Source organism: Tasmannia lanceolata, unplaced genomic scaffold (genome assembly GCF_043159265.1).
Source record: "Tasmannia lanceolata isolate RefF3 unplaced genomic scaffold, GAP_Taslan_0.1 ptg000006l, whole genome shotgun sequence".
Taxonomy (NCBI): domain Eukaryota; kingdom Viridiplantae; phylum Streptophyta; class Magnoliopsida; order Canellales; family Winteraceae; genus Tasmannia; species Tasmannia lanceolata.
This window is the reverse complement of record NW_027518683.1, coordinates 19,300,320-19,326,327: the sequence shown is the minus strand read 5'-3', so window position 1 is coordinate 19,326,327 and position 26,008 is coordinate 19,300,320. Positions and strand designations below refer to the sequence as shown.

Here is a 26,008-nt window from a genome sequence, read left to right as displayed (position 1 = left end):
CTTAAAAATCCAAATGTTCCGGCAAAATGATTGTCACGTGTCATGCCCCCGACACAACTGTGTAAATATTGTCCTGGTCTTCTACCACTAACCGTGCCTGAACTGAAAATGCAGGGAGATGGAAGATCTAGATATATAGCCCAGTAACTTTCCCTCCCTTTCCGATGTGGGATCGTACATGACCTATGGTTAAACATCAAACGTCACTGTATATTCTTTTGAATACGGAGATGAGAGATTGAAGTTTACCTGGGAAGGGTAGCTCACCATTTTCAACCTGGGGATACAGAAATAAGACCAGAAGCTACATGCACTAATCGTACGAAAAGTAAGGATGGGGATCCCGACCTCATCCGCCACATCAATGGCAAACATCATGATCTCGTCGGCGACGATAAATGTCACGGCATCCAATTCCTGGTGGTTGGAAATCAGCATCTCCAGGAAGAGCGGTTTCATGTGGGTTCTCAATGAGTCGACTAATTCCATGAACCGGTCGGCCGACCGTGGATGTCCCACCGGAAGTCCGGAAACGGAACCCCGGAAGGGCTGAAACGGAACCCCGGAAGGGCTGAAACGGGATTGGATATCTGTGAAATGGAGGAGGCGATCATGGTTGTGATCGGAGTTTAACAAGGTGATGTGGAATCCAGTTACGCAGAGGAGCTGAGCTAAGTTGATCATGGAGTTTATGTGGCCTTAGCCTGGGAAGGGGAAGAGAAGCATGTGGGGGACATTGTTTTCCATGGTGGACTTTGGAGGATTTTCATGGATTCCTCCATCTCGTGCCACCTTTATCTATAGAAAAGTTGGGTTGGTATGGTCCGTATGGATCCCAAAATTAGGATGGGGAATGATAGAGAGCCGAAAAAGGGCCCTTGATTGGATCCGCGTCATCGCTTACATTACATCGGTGTATCTAATCAAAGGCCCTGTTCTGGTTCTTTATGAAAGGCGCCGTTGCATCTATCATTCTTCAGTTAGGATTGGCTCTCATGTCTTATATGTGTAAACAAAATGGTTAAATGAAATGACATGGCTAGTGGGGGTGGAGGATAACGACAAAGGCATGGTTCTAGGCTTATTGCGGCAGCAAATGCATAGTGTGCAGAGACAGACTAATAAATCCAGGTAGCATATATATTCCAATGGTAAGGGTAGAAAGCAGGAAAAAGACGACAAGGTTAACAAGACAATTGTCAGAATCAGGAATCTGAATTAGAATGGGAAAAAATTAATTAAAAAAATAATCTAATAAATGCCGAAGTATAAATGATTAAATAACATGAACTCTTACTGGCTAAAGCGTTTGGAGTAATTGGTTGTTTCATATTCTGAGTTAGGCCTTAGAGTTCAAAACCTACCAACTCATTGATATTAAAAATCCACATGTACGGCCAACCCGGGCGACATGTGAGGGGCACTTTTGAAGAATAAATTAATGATTAAATAACATCTACTCTAACGGCTTAAGCTTTTGGAGCAATTGGTAGTTTCACGATAAATGAAAACAGATTCTGACTTTTCTCACTTCAATTATGCCCCAGCTCATTTTTGAACCAAATGCCAAAAATAGCGAGACACACCTTATTCATATGTCATGGTTGTATTAATTGTTCTCTATCTCCTTGTCTCGCTACACGAAGGATGTGGTTTATATTTATTCATTTTTGAACCACATCCCTCATGTAGCGAGACATATCAATAAGATCAATAGGATTGATCTTATTGATATGTCTCGCTACATGAGGGGTGTGGTTTATATCTATTATTTCTCTTCATTGATCTTATTGACAAACTAATACTTGGACAACCACCCCCATAATGCTATCTTTCAATCTCCACATATTGTTCTATTTTAACCGTTGCTTGGGAGGGGATCTAAATGACATTTATATGGTTCCATGAAATACTAAACCTAGGGTTAGGTCCCATTAGTGAATTTTGAATTTCTAAGGGCTAAATCAGTCATCTCATAGCCAGCCAGTTATATAATTACCATTATAACCATCATCATCAAACCTATAAAAAACACCCTCATCAAATCGGTAATTACAATAAAACTAATGTGGGAAAATTTTTCTCAAATTTTTTCCCAATTAGTTACTTACTAAACCCCATTTTGAATTGAGTTTAAACATATTAATTTTAAAAATCAATAATTTAAAATATATTAATTTTAAAAAAAATTTGTTGCTATTATTTTAAAAAATATTCTGATAAAAATTCTAATTTCGCCTAATCGATCATCGAGTATAATAAAGGTAATTGTATAATTTGTATTTAATTATTGAGCATCAGTGGAACCCTCTGAACACAGTCAAATCAAATATAAATTAGTTGAGAATTCCACATATAAGTCTCTTCGGAGACATCTGATAAAATTGGAACGATATAGAATTCCACATAGAATCCTTAACTTTGATCATTGCATTACAATGAGTCCTAGCATGGGCAATCGTCACTTTGTACTGTGTAGTCCTGTATGTCCTGTGCCAAAGGGTTCTCCACAATGACTTCTTTAGTTAAGCACATTTTGTACAAACTATCACAATTTTTTGAAAAATGTTACATGAGCCCAATTCCATTAAATTACTTGTTATCCTATGTTTCCACTCTTTCTTTTCTATAATCTACCGTCTTCCTTATACAATCATCTGATGAGGTATCACTGTACCAGTGTTCCATTGGTCGCAGACCCAAACAGTAGGAGTGAAATGGAAAAAGGAACGAGTTAAATTCTAAGCAAAGTTTTGTGATGATCTAATCTTCTTGGAAGACAGAGAATTGTGACAAAGATTGGTCCCAGCAGCAAAGATCTAATATTCAAAAAAATACATTGTATTTTATTTATTTAATTTATTGATTTTTTTTTCTTTCTTCGATGGGACCCGTGCGACTTCCTGGGCCGATTCCCGTGCTTCTTCTTTGGCCCGCTTGTGGCACGGCACATTCTGCACGAAGTTGTCTCCGTGTTTACGATAGAAGCAATCAGTTCAATCATAGAAGGCTTTCACTCACTAACTAGATGGGTTCAGACATCTACGTTTCTACACACTCTTAATGTTCTATTCATAGTCTCTATCACTGACAGGTCTGGATCCTAGTAGTGTTGAGCCCCTAAGAAAGTCATCGGCTGGGGAGCAAAGCTTCTAGAATGCCGACTACATGGGAACAGATTAAGGATAGGTTGATTCATATTCATGCTGCCCGCTCGATTTCGAGATGTCGGAGTCTAGAAGTCCATGCCTCCCCCCTATTACGTAAGGGGATGGAGGAGGTCACATGGATCGTGTTTCATCCACAGTTCTTCTCGTTGAACAAACTCATGGGCTCAACTTGAGTTGGGATCTATCTCTGAAAGGTCAACAGAATAGCTTCGAGCATCTTTTTTCCCTATTTCGGCTATGGCTTGTGGGCATGCCCACAGATGTTTACATGGACAAAGACCTGGTCATTCAACGTGGATCCAACCCGATCTCTTGCCTTCCCCTTGCTATGTATAAGATAAGAAAAAAGAAAACACACTCTAGTTGTGTTCAGCACTAGAGCTACTACATGTTTGTGTTAACACTCGTCTTGCAAACTTCTGCAGCTTAGAAACTTGACCGCAATGGAACTCCCACCATACGTCTGTACAAGAACCAAGTCGACCCCTAGAACTGCTGGTCCTAAAACCAGAAAAATAGGCCTACTCTTCAATTGAATCAAAACTCTAATTGGAATTCAAACTCAGATTGAGGTTTTGTTCGAAAAAGCGGAGAGATTTGATTGTCGCGTTGTAAGAAAAAAAAAAGAATGAATGGGGAAGCCAGTATGAGATACACCTACACTAGATCCATGTGTTTCCTCAAATGCACAGGGTCATCGATTTTCAAGAGCTGATCCTTTCAAACAAATCCTAGAGGAACATTCCAAGTACCATGCAGGCTAGAATTATATTGTAAGGTCTCGTGGTCATATCATCACTACACAATATTTTTTGTGGACTTGTCTCGACATAACTAGGTCAGTACAGATTCCTGACACCCACGCTCAATGTGGAAATCTATGTCCTAACCAGCTAAGAGGATTTTCCATAATTATATCATTCACATAATATATAATAGAGTACAAACAAGAGAGAATTAGATTATTGAGAATGAAATGGTCTTTCAAGGCTACATAAAATGTCATAAAATCCCAACATCTCTCATTTGGCTTAAAAGACCAATTTCTGTTAACTTCTTAAGACCTACATTCATAGCATGCGTTTCAAACATTTTTTCTCTAATATTCTATTCTTTAGTCTGCAAATATGGCTTTCCTCGCTTGTAAAAAGTCTTTTCCCTTGTAGGGATTGGTCACTCGATAACACCTATAGTTATTATAGCTTGATTATCACAATACAATGTAATAGATTTCACTATTAACTCTACGAATTTTAGTTCGTCTTTTGACCTTTTGTATTTGTTCCACACCTTTATAAATTGGCACATATTTCTTATTACCTTTAAGATATCTATGTACATGTTTCATAACTTTCTAACAAAACGATCCTAGGCTTTGCTAGTTTATTTGATGCATTCCCACTGAAAAGGTCTGGTCACATACATAACATAGTGTACATCAGGCTTCCCATAGTTGCAACATTTAGAATTTTTTCCGTCTAGGCTTTTTCTTCATAAGTTTTAGCACACAACTCAGTACTGAGTCTTTCTGCCTTTGATATAGGCGCGTCCATAGGTTTTTTCCCCTTCCGTTTCACTTTAGTATTGTATCAAAATATTTTTCTGTGAAAGAGCTAGCCCTTCTCTCATAGAACGTATCAAGGTTTTCCCTCCTAGAGCAAATATTAGTAGAACAAGTCAAATCTAGAAGTGAATTTACCATAGAAGAACGTGAAGATATCTCCAACCATCTTGCTTTTCCTATTCATTACTGCCACCCCATATTTTCAGCACCATTGTCTGACTTGTCAGCTTGCTCTGAAAAATCCGACATAATGTGGTCATAACCTTTACAATGATGATATTGAATGCTTTCTCCACAGGCCCTAGATCTCAACCAACAATTTTTATATCCCTGTCACATGGTCTTTCTTTTTAAATCTTTAGCTTGTCATTATTTTCCTTCAATGGCTTTAAGCTTATTGTCATTCTAGGAGTGTCGATCAGTGGTCCACCCACTAATCTTCATGTCTATTAGTGGTCCACCCGCAACTCTTGGAAGTCAATTTAAGGCGTCATTTTGGGTTGAAGGAAGGTACGTGGAACATAAAGTTCTCTCTGGTTTTCTATCTTCTTCAGTGTAATGGTTCTTCTTGTTTTTCCAAGTTTTGGGTCGTTTTAATCTCTGATCAAGGCTGCATAAGCTTGCTCGCTAGGCATCCAGGTAGCGTGAATGCACAGCCCCTAGAGTAGAGTTGTTGTATCCTGAAGACATATGCCAAGAGACCCAATCTACACCACGATTCGTCATATGTGGGGGTGATACTTGTCCCAAGGACAGCGAATGAAGATTTGTGCTTCAACTCACTGATAAGTTTCTCCTCACTGTTTATTTGGTTATTGTTTCATTTTACAGATTAGATATTGCAGATTTCTACATATTGCTGATTATCATTAGATTCATCTTAGCAAAAGGTATAATACAAAATTTCCCCCTATCCCTAAACAATAATCTTGAGACAAGTATCTGATGTAATCAGAGGGGTATTTTGGATTATAAATCATGGCTTCGACTAACGTTGAAAGACCTTAAAAGTTTGATGGATATGATTTTAATTTTTAAGAGATGGCAACAGAAACTGAGATTCTACCTTGCTACTCTAGAACTTGAATATGTGCTGTTTGGTATGGTTAATAATGAAGATCTTGTCTTACTGATAAATGAAAAATGGATGATTATATGTGTAAGGGACACATCTTGAATGCTTTGAGTAATAAGTTATATGATGTTTACTGTGGTATTGAGCATGCTAAGGAACTTTGGGAATCTTAGAGAAGAAATATCCAGTAGAGCCGCACGATCCAAGAAACATGTCATAGGAAAATATCTCCGATTTATGATGGTGGATGGGAGATCCCTAATGGATCAAGTGATTGCGATACAATTGATAATGGCTGAAATCCTATCTAAGGGAATTAAAATAGATGAAGAGTTTCAAGTAGCTGCTATAATTGACAAGCTACCACCGTCATGGGAAAAATATCTCCATCTGTATACCACCATTGCAAATATCCACTAGCCTTCTGCAACTGTCATCTATACAGATCATCAAACGAACTCAGTTCTGACCTCACCTCACTTGATCAACACAGCCAATGCATGTGTATCTTGCCCCAAGTCAACTCGATTACTCAACTTCAGAGAGGGACGTCGAACGGTCCTCTCCACTAATAGGAAGTGTCAGGTTACCTTCGTTTACAACCTAGAAACATGTATATGCACTAAATGTGAAAGAGACCTTCTACACATATGCATACCACTCTATTTACACTCATCTATTGAGGTGCTAGGAACACTACATACTATTATATCCCTACCAGCTGATATAAATTGACATACTTCTCTCATTTCATCAAAATTGTACAGTTGCATGTACTTTTTTGCATCAACCTATAGGGGAATATTTTTTACCCGTGAAATCCAATCGTCTAAGCAACACTAGATTCCTTCGGATCTTTAGTGATGCAGGAGCATCTTGGCAGATCAACGGTCCTCCTCAATTCTTGCCAAGGTTTCAATTTTAAAAAAGTTTCTAAGAGGATTTAGCAAATTTCTAATCATAGCATTTTTGGCAAACTCAAATGTCCAAGAATATCTAAGATTTTATTTTTAGGAATCTTTTCACAAGAATAGCTCCATTCTAAGAAATCCACACGTCCTTTCTTTAGAATGTTTCTTTTATTATTATTTATTTCTTGTTTTTAGATATTCTATAATAGCTACTACTTCTTTACATAGGACTCTATATTAGGTATCACTTTAGTCAGAGCTTATTCTACATTAGCAATTACTTAAGTCAAGGTCTTGTTGCCTATTTTTTTTTTTTTTTTCTTCTTGTGCAAGGACTATAAGAAGGAAGGTATGAATTGTAATGGAGATTGGTTTTGATAATTAAACATTGAATGAAAAGTGTTCTTTTCTTTTGGAGAAAGGTGTTATTTTACACTTCTTTGTAGGAGTTTCCCTCCAACGTGGGTTAGCTTTTGAGCACCACAATTATCTTTTATTTTTTTTTATCAGATCGTCATCACTATTATCAATCGCACGCCCATCCGGCATCATTTAGGACATATACCACATTGCCTAAAAAGATCACCACTTCTTCGAACATTCATCTCATCCCATCCTCAATCTTGTGACATCAAAATTGACCCATCGCCAAGGGACACGACTTGCCCTTCTCTCAAAGAACGTATCAAGGTTTTTCCTCCTAGAGTAAATATGAACAGAACAAACCAAATCTAGAAGTGAATTTACCACTGAAGAACGTGAAGATATCTCCAACCTCCCATACATTGCTGCCACCCCCCATATTTTCAGCACCAATGTCTGACTTGTCAGCTTGCTTCGAAAAATCCCACATAATGTGTTTATAACCTTTACAGTTATGATATTGAATGCATTCTCCACTAGCCCTAGATCTCAACGAACAATTTTAATATCCCTGTCACATGATCTTTCTTTTTTATTCTTTAGCTTGTCATTATTTTCCTTCCATGGCATTAAGCTTAGTGTCATCCTAGGAATGTCGATCAGTGGTCCACCAACTAATCTTCATGTCTATTAGTGGTCCACTTGCTAATCGTCACGCTGATCACAGAGCCCTAACAAAAGTTGACACACAGACCACCAACTTTGTGCTTTAATCACATAAGTCTCTTGTCGATCTAAAAAAATCCCAATCAAAACTTGAGAGTATTAATCACCACTCTAACCTCTCAAATCGTCTGGATAACGTCAATCCACATCAATCAGAACCATTGATCGTAAATAACACGTCGATCGACAATCTCTAACTACCTATTTTCTTGAAACTTGCAAACACAATCCAATTTGTTAATAACTAGATCAAAACCGCCTGCAACTGATTGGAATCACTTCGAAATCACCTCGTCTCGTTTCTAAATAGAAAACCAAAGTGACACAACGCATCACCTTCAATCAGACTACCAATAGATTAAACTCTTGAAAAATTATCAAGTTCGTCTTCTTCCTCCTCTACCCATCCTCTAACCAGGCACTCTGATACCATTTTATTGAAATCAATGATCATAATCTGATTTGATCACATGCAAAACAGAGGAAGTAGCAAGCACACAATATAACATTAGTGTTGTACATGGCTCCGCAATGGTGCCTACCCTCTACAAAAAGAGATGCCTCTCCTCTACAAAAGAGAAATCACAATCTTCTACTATGAAAGAATATACAAAGATTATAATGGCATTAATCCCAATCCTAAACTCAATCCTCTTCTCCCAACCTAAAAATCAAACTAGAAACTGCACCCATCCAAGTAAATCTCCTTCTTCTCGTCCCCGTCCCCCCCCCCCCCCCCCTCTGTGTTTTGAGAAAGTAACTATTTCATTACATCTGTAAAAAATTTACAAATTGACATACGGGACAAGCTGTCCCTGTTACTGTACACAAAAAGCAAGACTATAATCTTATGTAATCCTCGTGATATTGTTAAAAGATATTTCCGTGTCTGATCGGATTGCACCCGCCTATGCTAAAACGTCAGCCCGAAGAGTAATGATTTTGCCTCAACCTCATTTGCATCACACAACCCAACCGACCCTGAGTAAGTCATGATGACTACCCCATTTGCGTCACGTAGCGCGCCCCCTATTCCACCGGGCCTGGATTTCCCAACGAGCTTCCATCAAAATTTTACTTAAAAAATCCGTCAGGAGGTGCGATCCATCGTGGGCCAATAGTTTTTGACACTTTTCTTTCACGAAAAACAATTTGAGGCTTCCGTAAGGTCTGATCAACCGAACAAGGGAGAACCCCTTTGCATTTCGCCCAATGAATAATGGCAATCTGTGGACCCCGATCCGAGGATAGGCGGTGAGGGAACGAGTCCTTACCACCCTCTGGATCATCCACGTGTGAAGGAGAGCTCTACTAAGGAACTCTCAAAACGGATGCCACCCTCATAGCATAGCACGAGTGGCGATATAAAAAGAAAGAGATATGTCTCGATCAGGAGCAAAGGCTCGAAACCAAGACATACCTGAAATAAACTCAGAGTCGCCATCCATGGATATGCCATGGAACCCTAAAATCAAATCCTTTGTGCAATGGATAACCAGAAATATATATGGGTTCGTGCCTGGCTACGAATGGGGAAGGTCTGAGAGCACCCCCAATTCGTCCGAGTGCAAGCACTTGGTCTCTTAAGCCATTTTTATTAACTCCAAAGAAGTTTGGGTAAAAATCATGTGAAATGGGAACAATCCTCAGGAGTCATCTACCTAAGCATGCATTTTCTGAGGATAAAGATAATAAGCACACATAAAATAAAATGAAAGATGTGTCACCTAAGCATAGCTAGGTTATGAGTGACATGCCTAATGGGTGTCTAAGTTCTGATGTGCAAACACATGCAAGCTATAGCTAAAGGTATAGTATCAGTACAAGAAAGTAAGAAAACACATCAAAACATAAAACACAAATCAATCCTATATATATGACAGGACAGAACAAATCCTAACTCTAATGCGACCTGACTCGGACCAAGATGGCCGTCCATCCCAGCTGCTCTACGTATCCCGGCCTCGGGAAGAATCGGAGTCAACATAGTTCGATGACCTATTCTAACTACGATGCCTAACCATCTAGAACCACTAACCTAGACTCGATTCACTAGACTCGACTGATTTTTAAAGCTTTTTGTATAACTGCTTAAATTCATGTGAATTGTAATTTTTAGGACTCTCTATATGTCCTAACTAATGCAAGTTGATTAGCCTTAAGCTAATGCAGTGGGTCCTATAACCTATGTGTATCTAGGCTGTGCAACCTAATGAAAACCATGGGCTGACTATATGCTTCCTAGTCTAGCCATCGGTTCGACTAAATGTCTAACCGATCGACTCGAGGCCTCTTAACTCTAGAGACACTCACACGACAGGACACAACATATCAAACGAATCAGGACAGACTCCTAACTCTAAAACAAACCAAACGGCTAAGACAGACTCCTAACTCTAGAGGAAGATCTCTTTGAAAAAGGTTTTGAAGAAGTTTTTACATTTTTGGAAGGTTTGACAAATTTATTTTTTTAAGGTTTGGCTGGACTTGGGATAAAGATCCCAAGCTGCACTACGTACCTCGTGAAAGAGGATCAAGCCAACGTAGTTCGAAAGGAACTCTCCTAATTACTACTTCTAAAACACTCAACACTTTAGATTTCTTTTGGGATTTTCAAATATTTTTTATGTTTTAAAATTATAATGTTTTTGAGTTTTAAATGTATTCAATGTTTTTGGGTTTTAAAGCTTTTCAAATATTTTTGGATTTTGAATTTCTGATGTTTTTTAGATTTTTAATTTCTGATTTCACCCTTTTGGTCAAAGACCTAAGGGAAAATGCAAAGCAACACCCTAGGGTCAAACCCTAGAGCTAACAGGGGAAACCCCTAAACCGAATAAGCTAACTATAAAAAATAACGAGATGATCTAAGATCACAAACAAGCAAAGCTTTCATAAGACTGTACTAGTCTCTAATAAAGAAGAGTAATAACGATAATATGAAGAAACTCTTAAAAACAACTAAAGGAAAGGGGGAAATGAGTCAAAGACTCTCTAATGACACTAACAAAAGGACGAATGAGTCAAAGACTCCCTAATAAAATCCTTAAAAGGATAAATGAGCCAAAGGCTCTCTAATACTACAACTTAAAGGAGGAAATGAGTCAAAGACTCTCTAAAAGGAGCTGTTCTAATATAAGGCTGGGTAAGCCTTCTAAAAAAGGAAACCTTCTAAATGAGACAAGATTTGTCTCCAAATAGGGGCTCTATAAATGAGGCAAGGCATGCCTCCTATGGGTATACTCCTTACCAAACTAAAGCGACCTCCCTAAGGGTAGGTCCAAAATGAGGCTTGTCTCCACAAGAGAACTACCTCAATGAGACAGAGTGTGTCTCCTAGCATGGAACTCGCTAATAAGACCATAATGGTCTACTAAATGAGGAAGAGAAACTACCACTTAAAAGTTTCTAAAAGACTAGAGAAGTCTCTAAATAAAAGATGAGAAGCTCTACTAAGACTGAGCAAATCCCCTAAAATAATGGGCTTGGGCTAGCGCCTTCATCGCCCCCTCTGCAATGAATAGAGAACCAACATCCAAAGGTACCCAAAAGATTAGGCAATTGCTTCAAATACTCATAGCATACAAAGGAGCGGATTCTATTTAAAGAAAGACATCCTATATCATGCAAACCTAACCAAATTATAATTACAAAGCCTATAAAATGCAGGATAGTAATTACACATTGATGGACAGTAGATATGCCTTTTTAAATCAACTGAAATCACAATTATAAAGTATATAAACTATGAGATAGCAACTGCGCAATTACGGACAGCACATATGCACTTTTAAATCAACTGAAATCACAATTATAAGGTGTAGAAACTGTGGGACAGCAGTTATGTAATGATATTTAGTAGTTATATGCCTTTTAACCCACCAAAATTACAATTGCCGAGCATATGACCATAGAAGACAGCAGCTATGCTTTTCTTTGCTCACAAATTTTAAGAATGAAAACCGACCAAGAATGCATAATTATCAAAACCTGGTTAAACTGATGCGCATTGCAATTTCTCTCTCTCTTTCTTTTTTACTATGAAACAGGTTCATTTATGTCTCAACATCTATAATTTTCCTTGATTAAAATCAGTTACTACAAACTGAGATAAGGAGTAAATCAAATGACTTGAACCATCTTCCAAATTTCCAATTTTATCCCAACAGACACCACCTATCTCATCTAATTTATAGAACTAAATCCTCCTCCAAATCTCTAATGCCTTTACACAGATATAAAAAGAATTTGATCCCTTATAAAACCGATAAATGCTAAGAGAAAGCGAGAAGGGCCATTAACAATATTACCCTTAATCTCAGTGATGGCACTAGAATTAGTTAACTCTTCCCAATAGATCTAAACCCAAAAGATTACCACTATTCTCAAATGAGTACTATGATAGTCATAAACCTGATTAAGAAAGAGCAAGTCTATTGATCATAACTCAATTGCACTAGTATAAAGATAAAATCATTCATAACAAATACTAGGGCAAAAGCAAAGAAAAGATTAAAACATGATTTCAAAGATTTGGAATAAAACTATAATCTCCTGAAAGCTGATGAGATTCAAATTATTAATTGCATTCCTTTTCTCAGGTTAATATGTAAGCTAACATGATCTGAAATTTGAGATGTCAAAATGCCATTGCAATATAAGAGACCGAGGTTATCATAATCTTATGCTTTAATTCAATTTGCAAGTAAGAAATGAACTTAGATTCAAACAACTAGGCAAATATTCGCATATAACTTGCCCTTAAATCATTTTGCCTCCACAGTACAGATAAGCCCAATGATATAATAACAATTCAACTTGCAGAACACACTCAGCAGTATTCATGATCAAAATGAAGAAAGGTATGTGTTGAATTTGTTAAATCAAAAGACCTTTACCAACTTAATAAGTAACCTTAGCTGTTATCATGCACTGTAAGAGGTAGAATAAAACTCTAGATAATCAGAATCTAAAGGCCACAAGTAATTGAGATAAACCAAGATTATGAGAATTTTATGAACTGATTCTTGCTCAGAATTTGCTAGCTATACAAATCAAATGCAATATAATGGAGAAACTTAAGTACTGCCATATCACAGCTACCTGTCCCCAGATGTATTTCTGCCATGGGTTATTTCTAAGTTATGACAGATCTATTTTCTTAAACATTAAAGATTAGAAAGAATTCATATTGAAAAATCAGCTTTGATTCATAATGATGAGTGGAATGAATCCAATTACATAACTCAGACCTTTACTCTTACTAATGAAAACAAAAGTACTCTAAACAAGGAAATGTTTAACAGGGATATGATAGTGCTAGGCTTAAATAAACCAAAACATTACAATAGCAATAGATGACCATACTTATTTAAATAATATAGAGTAACTATCACATGCAATACATCTATAGGATTTCGGTCATGAATGAATATAAATTTGGAGCAGGCCATCAGATACAGCAATTAGAAATCATTGTTTTCTTTGAAGAAATTCAAACAGGAACTCAACAAAACAGGGAATTAGAATCCAAATCATGCGACCCCTAAAGTATGATATTACCATAACCTTGCTGTAATGCCCATAATTGATCTAAGGAAATGATATCAACACTTCAATATTTTAATATTTAATGAGCTAGTAAGAAATTTATAGAAACGATAATGACTTATTGACACCCTTTTAAACACTAAAAGCAATTAAATAGAACTTGAAATCAATGCATTAGAGTGTTGATATCATTTCGCTTCTATTTATCCTGGCTTTGACACTTACAACAAGAGAGAGATTTGAAAATTTTAAATTATGGTTATGAATCAATTCCCTTTAAATCCGTGAACACATATCTTTCCTTTAGACACAGTACATTCAATCAATCAATGAGATGAGAGTCCAATCTCTTCCTCTAAAATCATCTAACAAATCGCAAGCATATACATACATACATATATATATATATATATATATGAGAGAGAACATTTCCTACACACTTGTGTAGGTAAGTTACCTACACACTAGCTTAAAATACAGTGGGGGCCCACATTGTTTGGGTGATCCAAACAATTCATTTAAATGGTCCTCACATTGATAGGGTGTCCACAAAAAATCAGATCCATAGGATCATCTCAACTAGGGTTGCAACTTGGGTCGGGTTTTACCCGGCCCGCATCAGCCCGGCCCAAAAAAAGCATGGGTCGCGTTCAAAGTGGTCGGGCAAAGTGTTGGGCCGGGTTTGATTTTCCAAAGCCCGAGTGATTCTCGGGTCGGGCCGGTTTTAAAGGTGGAAAACCCGGCCCGACCCGAGAACCCGCATTTTACCTTTTTATTATTATAAAATTATACATATAAAGGAGACATGAGTTATAAGTTATAACTTATAATAAAAAGTTAAAAACAGAAATGAAAATTGATCGTGTAAGTGTGTAACCCTAGCTCCCCTTCTCTCTGACTTCCACCTCCGCCCGAGTGATTCTTGGATCGTGGAACCCTAGCACCCCTTTCGCTGGACGGGAACTGAATCGAGGTCACTCTCTCTCTCTCTCTCTAGGAGCAGAAGCGAGATGGGGGTTTTCTTTTTCTTTTTTTTCCAGCCAAAGTTTATGCAAGAACCTGATTAGGAGAAGGGGGTTTTCTTCCTTCTTTTTTTTCAGCCAAAGTTTCTGCAAGAACCTGAACCTAATCACTAATCAGGTTCAAGAACCTTAGATCCAAAATGTATTTTTTGCTTTTGTTTGTTAAAGACCTAAAATCCACGGGGAAGTGAATTAGTGAAGGTATCCTCCAAGAAGAAGATCACAACTGTTAAGGGGCATTAAAGGCAAATTGTCCAATCATGATTCTGTCTTTTATTATGTTTCTAGGTTTTTGCTTTTAGTTAGGTTGAAATGGAAAAAAATGGAAATTGAAATGGAAATGGAAATTGCATTTTCATTTTTTTTAAATGAATTTTCATTTTTTAAAAAATGAATTTTCATGATTTTAAAAATGAATTTTCATTTTTAAAAATGACTTTTCATGAGGATCAGTGCTGTTGTTCTTTTTCTTTTTTTTGAACTGTAAAACTTAACAATAACAGGCTCAGTGTTGTTGTTTGCAATGTGAATCTGTAGGTTCAGAAGTATCCACAATGACTGAAGTCTCGACTGCCATTTTTTGTATTTGGTTTTCTAGGTGAAACTGAGATAAATTAAGGATGTAGTACTATACAGCGTAATGTTATGGAGCCATAATTTTCAGCACCAGGTATCCGGTTTTAGCCCTGTAATTTAATCTCGTTTCTGGTTTTGGCCTTGTAATTTAATCTTAATGTTGTTGCTTGCTACACTACAATTGAAAGTCTGAAAGAACCCATGCAATCAAAACATGGCTGAGGAAGTAAAGGTGTCTGATAGTTTCTATAAATTTAGGAAACAAAAGGGACTCTGTTGTGTTTTCCCTGTGCTTTGTTCTACTAGAAATGGAAATTGCAATGTCTTGAAAAAATGGTCCTCTATTGTTAAAATGGGATGAAGCAGGGTAACTAATATCAATAGAATTTGTATAATTTACAACATCACTGAGTGTGGGTCCTTATTTTCTCTACTTCTCATGTATTGCTTGTATGTATCATAAAATCAGCCCTGTTGTGTGCATCCACATTCATTCTTTTCAGGTGCCCAATACCGCAATTAATGAAAAAAAAATTCAAACAAATACATATAATGGGCAGGAGGGTGTGTTTAATGGCGGTTTTAGGTAGGGAGATGCTTCATTTTTTTAATACATGTTCTGTTTCCTTATTATTTTTTCATAACCAACACGACTGATTGTAAGATTTGAATAATCAATTTCTGATAGTATTTAAATTGCACCTGTGGAGTTTCTTTCAATTAAGAATATATCAAGCTGCTGTTTGTGCTCAAATGTCAGATTTGTTTAATGCTCTTTCATTGCCGTGATTCTCCACCCCTTGAACAGGTTGATGACAAATTGTATATCTACCTCGAATATGTATCTGGTGGTTCAATCCATAAGCTTCTTCAAGAGTATGGGCACTTCGGGGAACTGGCGATTCGGAGCTACACCCAGCAAATCCTTTCGGGCCTCGCATATTTGCATGCTAAGAATACTGTGCATAGGTGGGTGTACTACTGCCAACTCTTATACTCATTTAAAACTAATAGGTGGGATTTAGTAATTCCAAGCATTTAATAATAATATTAATAACCACTTTTGCATGGTTCCTGTATGATTTTCCCGTTTCTAGGCATTCTTCATACTTGTAGCTAAACCATATTTCCTCTTCAGGGACATCAAAGGTGCAAATATCCTTGTAGACCCCAATGGCCGTGTTACGTTGGCAGATTTTGGGATGGCAAAGCATGTAAGAATTCATACTGTGTATGTCATTTATATTTGTAACATGCGGCTAATAAGTTATAGTTTCAAAAAAAAAAGGCGATGTTCCAAAAGGCGATGATATGAAAAAACCCGAAAAAACCCGACCCGGCCCGAGAAACTACCACGGGTAGGGCCGGGTTTAACAATCCTGGGTTTTCCAAAAAAAAACCCAACCCGACCCGACCTGAGATAGTTTCTCGGGTAGGGTAGGGTTTTAGAAAACCCGACCCGCCCGACCCGACTTGCAACCCTAATCCCAACCCTACGATTTGTGGAGGTAAAATGGACGTGTATAAACCTTCACAAATTAGTCCATTTTTTGCCTCCATAGTTTGAATGGTTAGGATGATCCTATGAATCTGATTTTTTGTGGACACCCTATCTATGTGAGGATCATTCAAATGAATGGTTTGGATCACCCAAACAATGTGGGCCCCCACTGTATTTTAAGCTAGTGTGTAGGAAATGCTCTCTCTCTCTCTCTCTCTCTCTCTCTCTATATATATATATATATATATATATATATATATATATATATATATATATATATATATTACACTACATTAGCTTACCCTGCCTCATTTTTCTTTTACACATAAAACATGAATTGAAGTGACCGGACCTTCTCAAGGCACCCTTGTGTTATAGCTTGAACCGACCCAGATGTTGAGTTCACGGAGCAATCACTATGTACAAACAATCAATTCAAACAATGTCTAATTGTGCTTTGAGCCAACAAGCAAGAGGACAGCTCTAGAAGTTATCTTCTAGTTACTGTAGGTGATTATGACTTCTTCCAACTTGAAATTGAAATGACAATATTCCCTCCAGGTCCAAGGGTCATGAATTGACAATTTCAATGCATAATTTTGAGTTGCTTGTAAAGTATCTGCCACCCCATACAGATGGCATTATTCAACTGGAGTTCGGCCATCAAGTAAGCATTTCCACAAACACCTACAATGCATAATTCTTTTCTTTTTTCCGTTGGGCTAGTGTAACTACAGGATATGCTTATTTACAACTTTGGATTCTCAATGAAAATTGGAAAATAGCCTACTGAACCTTCAGTTCAATTATCAAGGCAAATCAATTACTAATTTGGATAGTAAGAAGAGAAATATTAACCAATTTCAATCTGTCCATACAGGAACATCAAAATGACAACTGAGAAGTAATTCTTCTTCAGTCTCGGACTATGCTTTCATCCAATTCAGATCCTCTTTTCTTCATGAAATCCAGCACATATAACATATATATATATATATATATATATATATATATATATATATATAAAATTATCCAAACAGATTTAGAGAAACAAAAACCTTGTAATTAATCATCTAAAAAAAACAAACTATAATCAATCTACAAACTATTTTCACACATAAATTCTGAAAAACTTCACATTCACCCAATATTTTGGAGAAATCTCTGAGATAATTGCATGGAAATGGAATCCAAAGTCGTAAAAGAGAGATTACGAGAAAAAAAATCTAAAGAACATCCACAACACCATGTGAATAACATCATCTAAAGGATCTACATAATAGCCATAAGATCATATCATTTGAAGGAAATTTCTTCTTCAAATGACAACGATTTCATCACAAATTCAAATCTAGTATTTTCATAAGAATTAAAAACTCAAATCAAAGTAGAATAATATCTTTTCTCTTTAGATGTTCCAACACGGCACGATCCAATTTACCTTTTCTTCTCTAAGCTTTAACACCAAATCCGCAACGATGATAATGAACAAATAGCTATGATGATCGGATTTTAGACCAGATCTGATCGGAGAAGAAAAACCCATTTTCTACTCTCTCTCTCTCTCTCTCTCTCTCTCTCTCTCTCTCTCTCTCTCTCTCTCTCTCTCTCTCTCTCTCTCTCTCTCTCTCTCTGCGAGAATCGGAGGTTGGATCTCCGACTAATGATCGGAGTTTTTACGGGAAGATGATCGGAGAAGACGATCGGAGGGGAGGAAAACCCAAATCTCTCTCTATCTCTCTCTGCTTTTCACGAGAAAATGAACAGTGCCCCCTTTTTTCTTTTGATTTTGTTTTTATATATCAAACATAAAAGCTGATATTCGCACCCCCACTTGATGAGGTGCGCCCGCCAGATTTGTCTTATTCGGCTCGGGCGCGCCCATCGCAGGATAATTCACTCCCCTTCTCATATGGACATCCCCTTCAGCAGATAATTCACCCCCCTTTTGGTCTGCATTGTACCCACTGTCTTGACCTGTTTACTAAGCAAACAAGCTCGGATTTTAACGAAATTTTATGGGGATCTACGGGGGACCTTAAGCTATGCCGGGGTTAAATTTGGGGCACCAGCTCACTTATTTGACGAGGCTTCGCCCAAGCAACGCGAACTCGGGTCCGGTCAAAATGGGGTGTCTACACAATCTTAATGGATGGTGAGGGAGATATGAGGAGCTGCCCTAGATTTACCATTAAAGATTCTATAGTCCCCCCCCCCCCCCCCCCCCCCCCTCTCTTATCCACCTCTTTTCTTTCTCATGAGGGAGATTTTATATGGCGTAAGCTGTTATAGTCCCATATTTTTCAAAAAGTACTATACAGACCACACTATAGGATGATGCAAACCGCCCATGTGATGGGCCATATTGTAAATAGGTTGTGCCAAAAAAATTATTTCTGTAGGATGATCCCAACCCTCCGATCCATAGAGGAACTGCATATTATGGAAAACTCTATAGATCGGAGGGCTAGGATCATCCTATGGAAATGGAAATGGAAATGATTATTTGGGTATAAACGATTTACGTTGTGTTCCATCACATGGACGTACAGTACTTTTTGAAAATTTGGGACTATAAGGGCTTGCACCATATAAAATCTCCTCATAAGGTATACCAATACCTTTTATAGACTAGGTTAAAACTTAAGTCTTCCTTTTCCCTCCCCTCTCTTTCAAATTGGATACATGGTTTCCAACTGTCCAAGGCTCTATCTACTTATCCTAAGTAGAGTCCCACTACACTTTAGTGGAAACAAGACACCAAAGCAAAAATCCTTGTAGAAAACCAAAGTAGATTGTGTTCCACATCCAAGATATAAAAAATCGCACAGTAGGATATTGTTTTTCATAAGATTTTTAATCTAGTAGTATAAATTATTCTTTTACATTACAAACGTAATTTCAAAGGCTATAAACACCTGATTTTCTGCCCTGGATGCATAGCTGTTGGGCTTTCATATCTTTGAGCAACTTATTTTCTGCTATTTCCTACCTTTTATGTCAAACCCTGCTGCTCCTTTTTTTTTTTTCATAGACTCTTAATAGGATTTTTTGGATGCTGCTTTTCCCACGTCGGAAGGTCTATTCCATGATGGCTATCTGTTTGTGCCAAGGTGTTGTTATCAGAGGAAGCTTCTTCAAGCTGTCTCTCTTGCTGAACCTGCCCTGACTTCACTGCAACTTCCACATGTTTTTCACCATCCAACAAAAAACCGTGTCGATCCATGACCGTAGTTTGTACTAGCAAAACCAAGGTGGCTAAGGGAAGAAGAAAACACAGAGATTTCATGACTGAACTGCAACAATGAAGAGTAGTTTGGAGAGCTGTGTTGGGGTTTGTGAGAGGTTTAGTGTGGGTATCATTTTATAGTGAACTCCTTGGTGGAATTTCTTGTCTTTCCACTCAGCTGAATAGGTTCTCATGGGATAGTTTTAGAAATGCTTTGAGATATGTTTGTTTTGTTTTTAGAATGAGTGCTACTGGTAATCAATGTCACCTTTGAAAAGAGTAGTCAATGAGCTAAACATTGTTTAATTGAAATATAGAGCAGCCATGCTGATATTTACCATATTTAGATATGAACTCCTTTCTAAAGTAAACTAAGCATGCTATTGGACATTAATTATCACTGAAAATGAGAAAAAAAGGAACGCCGACGTGGCCTTGGAAGGGCAAATGCTTTCTGGACAAAGTGTCCCAGGTGCATGCTCATTAAATCAACTGGGACACGTAACCAAAAAGCATTGGATGCCCCATGGTTCTGCCCTAATTATTGTGGGACCCACTTTGTTTGAAGATCAAAACCATTCATTTATTTGGCCCAAGCGAAAATTGGTTGTGCCCCAAAAATCATCTCCATAGGATGATTCTAACCCTCTGATCTGAAAAGTTTCTATAATGTGCCATCCTACAGATCGGAGGGTTAGGATCATTTTGTGGCGATGATTTTTGCAGCACAACCTATTTACATTGGGCTGAACAAATGAATGATTTGAATCTTCAGACAAGGTGGGCTCCACTGTATCCTTTTCCAAAAATATCCACAGCTAAGTGTGGACATAATATAAAAAGGGGAATGATAGAGGCAAGGGCGCCCTTGCATAAAGTGCCTGGAAACCCTTGCACAGAGCCCGAAAAGCGCCTTGATTGGATCCACATAATTTTCGGTAACTTTTTAAAATCGGTTGATAAAGTAAAATCAGTTGCACTTAATGATGTGGATTCAATCAAGGGACCTTTTCCGGCTCTTTAAGCAAGGGCGCCCTTGCATCTATCTTTCCTCTATAAAAACATCATAAGCATATTAAGCAACTAAAAATCTCAAAAGGTGGTGAGTTGGAGTCCAATTCTAAGTAATTTTGCCATCCAAGGTTTATTACAAGTGAGTTTAGTCATGACTGTTCCACTAACATCCATTATAGACCCTGACAGAAAGTTTGTAGGGTAGGTCCTAGCATGTTGGCACCTGCTTTCTAGTGGACATTAGGATTTTAAGTTGATTTTAATTGAGTGATGTTATTACATTGGAAAACGTATTTAGAACCTCACTTGGACGTCATTGCTGATCAAAATTATGGTGTGCAGGAACAGTGAAGTTACACAGAGCATCAACACTAACGACAATCATTATTGTGGTTTTTGCAGCTTTTGCTTAAATCTCAAATTGCAGATTACTTTTTCTCATAGGGGTTTAAAGAAATGTATACATCATAGGCTAAAAAGAAACTCAAAACTTTTCTTCTCTTGAATTCTGACAAAACTAACTCAGAGGGATTGAATATAAGAGGATCACTTCACCCTCTACGGAGGGTTAGGATCAACCTATGGAAATGATTTTTGGGGCACAACCTATTTAGGCTATGGCCCATCTAATGTACGGTTTGGATCATCCTATGGTGCGGGCCATACCGTACTTTTTAATAATGTGAGGAGTGCAATCATCAAAATACGGTAGTGGTGATATCATTTCCATAAAATACTTTTAAGTCGCACATGCATTTTTTACCATTGTAGACCATCATGTAGTGACCCACGTATGATAAAACTTTCCCTCCCTTTCCGATGTGGGATCATACATGACGTATTATTAAATTCACCGTATGTTCTTCTTAATACGGAGATGAGAGATTGAAGTTTACCTGGGAAGGGTAGCCCGCCATTTTCAATCAGTCTGGGGATACAGAAATAAGACCAGAAGCTACATGCACTGATCGTACGAAAAGTAACAATGGGGATCCCGTCAGCGACGATAAATGTCACGGGGCCAGCCGATTCCCAGTGGTCGGAAATCAGCATCTCCCGGAAGAGTGCTTTCATGTGGGTTCTCAACGAGTCGACTAATACCGGTCGGCCGACCGGGGATGTCCCTCCGGGAGTCCGTCGGAGATTGTACGGAAACGGAATCCCGGCCAGGGGCTGAAATGGGATTGTATATCTTTGAAATGGAGGAGGCGCTCGTGGTTGTGATCGGAGTTTAGGAAGGTGACGTGGAATCCAGCTAAGCAGAGGAGCTGAACTAAGTTGATCATGGAGTTTTTGTGGCCTTGGGCTGGGAAGGGGAGGAGAAGCACGTGGGGGACTTTGTTTTCCATGGTGGACTTTGGAGGATTTTCCTGGATTCCTCCATCTCATGCCACCTTTATCTATAGAAAAGCTGGGTTGGTATGGATCCCAAAGTTAGGATAAAGAATGATAGATGCAAGGGCGCCCTTGTATAAAGAGCCAAAAAAAGGGCCCTTGATTGGATCCGTGTTATTGGTGGATCCAATCAAAGGCCCTTTTCTGGCTCTTTATGAAAGGCACCCTTGCATCTATCATTCTTCAGTTAGGATTGACACCTTCTCATATATGTAAACAAAATGGTTAAATGAAATAAAATGGCTAGTTGTGGTGGAGGATAACGAAAAAGGAATGGCTTCGACTAACGTTGAAAGACCTGAAAAGTTTGATGGAAATGATTTTAATAGATGGAAACAAAAACTGAGATTCTTTCTTGCTACCCTAGAGCTTGAATATGTGCTGTCTGGTATGGTTAATAATGAAGATCTCATCTTACTGATAAATGAAAAAATGATGATTAGATGTGTAAGGGACACATCTTGAATGCTTTGAGTAATAAGTTATATGATGTTTACTGTGGTATGTGTTGAGTCTGCTAAGGAACTTTGGGAATCTTAGAGAAGGAATATCTAGTAGAGGCCGCATGATCCAAGAAACATGTCATAGGAAAATATCTTCAATTTATGATGGTGGATGGGAGATCCGTAATGGATCAAGTGATTGAGATACAATTGATAATGGCTGAAATCCTATCTAAGGGAATTAAAATAGATGAAGAGTTTCAAGTAGCCGGTATAATTGACAAGCTACCACCGTCATGGGAAAAATATCTCCATCTGTATACCGCCATTGCAAATATCTCCATCTTCTCACTTCCATGTCAGTGGTAAATTCACTTCAAAATTGACCCATCATCAAGGGACACGACTTGCCCTTCTCTCAAAGAACGTATCAAGGTTTTTCCTCCTAGAGCAAATATGAAGAGAACAAACCAAATCTAGAAGTGAATTTACCACTGAAGAACGTGAAGATATCTCCAACCTCCCATTCATTACTGCCACCCCTAATATTTTCACCACCATTGTCTGACTTGTCAGCTTGCTTCGAAAATCCCATATAATGTGGTCATAACCTTTACAATGATGATATTGAATGCATTCTCCACTGGCCCTATATCTCAACCAATAATTTTTATTTCCCTGTGACATGATCTTTCTTTTTTATTCTTTAGCTTGTCTTTATTTTCCTTCCATGGCATTAAGCTTAATTAGTGTCATCCTAGGAGTGTCGATCAGTGGTCCACCCACTAATCTTCATGTCTATTAATGGTCCATCCGCTAATCGTCACGCCGATCACAGAACCCTAACACAAGTTGACACACAGACCACCAACTTTGTGCTTTAATCACATAAGTCTCTTGTCGATCTAAAATAATCCCAATCAAAACTTGAGAGTATTAATCACCACTCTAATTGGTGATTGATAACGTCAATCCGCATCAATCAGAACCATTGATCGTAAATAACACGTCAATGGACAATCTCTAACTACCTATTTTCTTGAAACTTGCAAACATAATCTAATTTGTTAATAACTAGATCAAAACCACCTGTAACTGATTGGAATCACTTCGAAATCACCTCCTCTCGTTTCTAAATAGAAAACCAAAGAGACACAACTCATCGCCTTCAATCAGACTACCAATAGATTAAATTCTTGAAAAAAATTTCAAGTTCGTCTTCTTCCTCCTCTACCCATGCCTCTAGCCAGGCACTCTGATACCATTTTATTGAAATCAATGATCATAATCTGATTTGATCACATGCAAAACAGAGGAAGTAGCAAGCACACAATATAACATTAGTGTTTTACATGGCTCCGCATTGGTGCCTACCCTCTACAAAAAGAGACGCCTCCCCTCTACAAAAGAGAAATCACAATCTTCTACTATGAAAGAATATACAGAGATTATAACGGCATTAATCCCAATCCTAAACTCATTCATCTCCTCCCAACCTAAAGATCAAATTAGAAACTGCACCCATCCAAGCAAATCTCCTTCTTCTTCTTGTCCCCCCCTCTGTTTTCTACCTCTTTGCTCTCTGATAGGGTAGATTTTATATGGCGTAAGCTGTTATAGTCCCGTATTTTTCAAAAGGTACTGTACGGACCACACTATAGGATGATCCAAACCACACTATAGGATGATCCAAACCATCCATGTGATGGGCCATATTATAAATAGGTTGTGCCCAAAATATTATTTCTATAGGATGATCCCAACCCTCCGATCTATAGAGGAACTGCATATTATGGAAAACTCTATAGATCGGAGGGCTAAGATCATCCTATCGAAATGACTTTTTTGGGTATAAACTGTTTACGTTGTGTTCCATCACATGGACGTACAGTACTTTTTGAAAATACAGGACTGTAAGGGCTTACACCATATAAAATCTCCTCATAAGGTATACCAATACCTTTTATAGACTAGGTTAAAACTTAAGTCTTCCTTTTCCCTCCCCTCTCTTTCTAATTGGATACATGGTTTCCAACTGTCCAAGTCTCTTTCTACGTATCCTAAGTAGAGTCCCACTCCACTTGCATGAAAACCAATCCTAAAATTCTTGTAGAAAACCAAAGTAGATTGTGTTCCACATTCAAGATATAAAAAATTGCACAGTAGGATATTGTTTTTCATAAGATTTTTAATCTAGAAATATAAATTATTCTTTTACATTACAAACCTAATTTCAAAGGCTATAAACACCTGAATTTCTACGCTGGATGCATAGCTCTTCCATGTCTAACTTCTCTTTGAGCAACTTATTTTCTGCTATTTCCTACCTTTTATGTCAAACCCTGCTGCTCCTTTTTTTTTCATGGACTCTTAATAAGATTTTTTGGATGCTGCTTTACCCACGTCGGGAGATCTACTCCATGATGGCTATCTGTTTGTGCCAAGGTGTTGTTATCAGAAGAAGCTTCTTCAAGCTGTCTCTCTTGCTGAACTTGCACTGACTTCACTGCAACTTCCACATGTTTTTCACCATCCAACAAAAGCCCGTGTCGATCCATAACCGTAGTTTGTACTAGCAAAACCAACGTGGCTAGAGGAAGAAGAAAACACAGTGATTTCATGACTGAACTGCAACAATGAAGAGAAGATTGGAGGGCTGTGTTGGGGTTTGTGAGAGGTTTAGAGTGGGTATCATTTTATAGCGAACTCCTTGGTGTAATTTCTAGTCTTTCCACTCAGCTGAATAGGTTCTCACGGTATAGTTTTAGAAATGCTCTGAGATATGTTTGTCTTGTTTTGAGAAAGAATGCTTTCAGTAATCAATGTCAATGAGCTAAACATTGTTTAATTGAAATCCTCATAAGCATATTGGCATTCTCTAACAAATTATTGACATTATTACACACAAATTATCTGCTTTAGTCCAATAGAAGCCATGCTGATATGTAACATATTTAGATATGAACTCCTCCTTTCTAAAGTAAACTAAGCATGCTACTGGAAATTATCACTGAAAAATGATATAAAAAAGGAACACGAACGTGGCCTTGGAAGGGCCAACGCTTTCTGGACAAGTGTCTCAGGCGAATACTTATTAAATCAACTGGGACACGTAGCATAAAAGCATTGGATGCCCCATGGTTGTGCCCTAATTATTGTGGGACCCACCCTATTTGAAGATCAAAACCGTTCATTTATTGGGCCCTAGAGAAAATTGGTTGTGCCCCCACAAATCATCTCCATAGGATGATTCTAACCCTCTGATCTGAAAAGTTTCTACAATGTGCCATCCTACAGATCAGAGGGTTAGGGTCATCATGTGGCGATGAGTTTTGCGGCACAACTTTTTTACATTGGGCTGAACAAATGAATTGTTTGAATCTTCAAAGAAGGTGGGCTCCACTGTATCATTTTTCAAAAATACCCACAGCTAAGTGTACATAATATAGAAAAAGAGGACTGATAGAGG

The 26,008-nt window shown here is 37.9% G+C and overlaps 1 pseudogene across 1 annotated transcript in view; it reads right to left on the bottom strand.

The window, feature by feature from the left end:
* The window catches only part of LOC143878464 (7-deoxyloganetic acid glucosyltransferase-like), a 28,938-nt pseudogene extending 6,888 nt beyond the window's left edge, over positions 1–22,050 (bottom strand). Inside the window, exons 1-2 of the transcript XR_013250977.1 lie at positions 21,822–22,050; positions 250–512 (exon numbers count right to left, since the gene is read on the bottom strand). The product of XR_013250977.1 is annotated as a 7-deoxyloganetic acid glucosyltransferase-like (transcript). The remainder of the gene's footprint in view (positions 1–249; positions 513–21,821) is intronic.
* Positions 22,051–26,008: the final 3,958 nt, after the last annotated feature.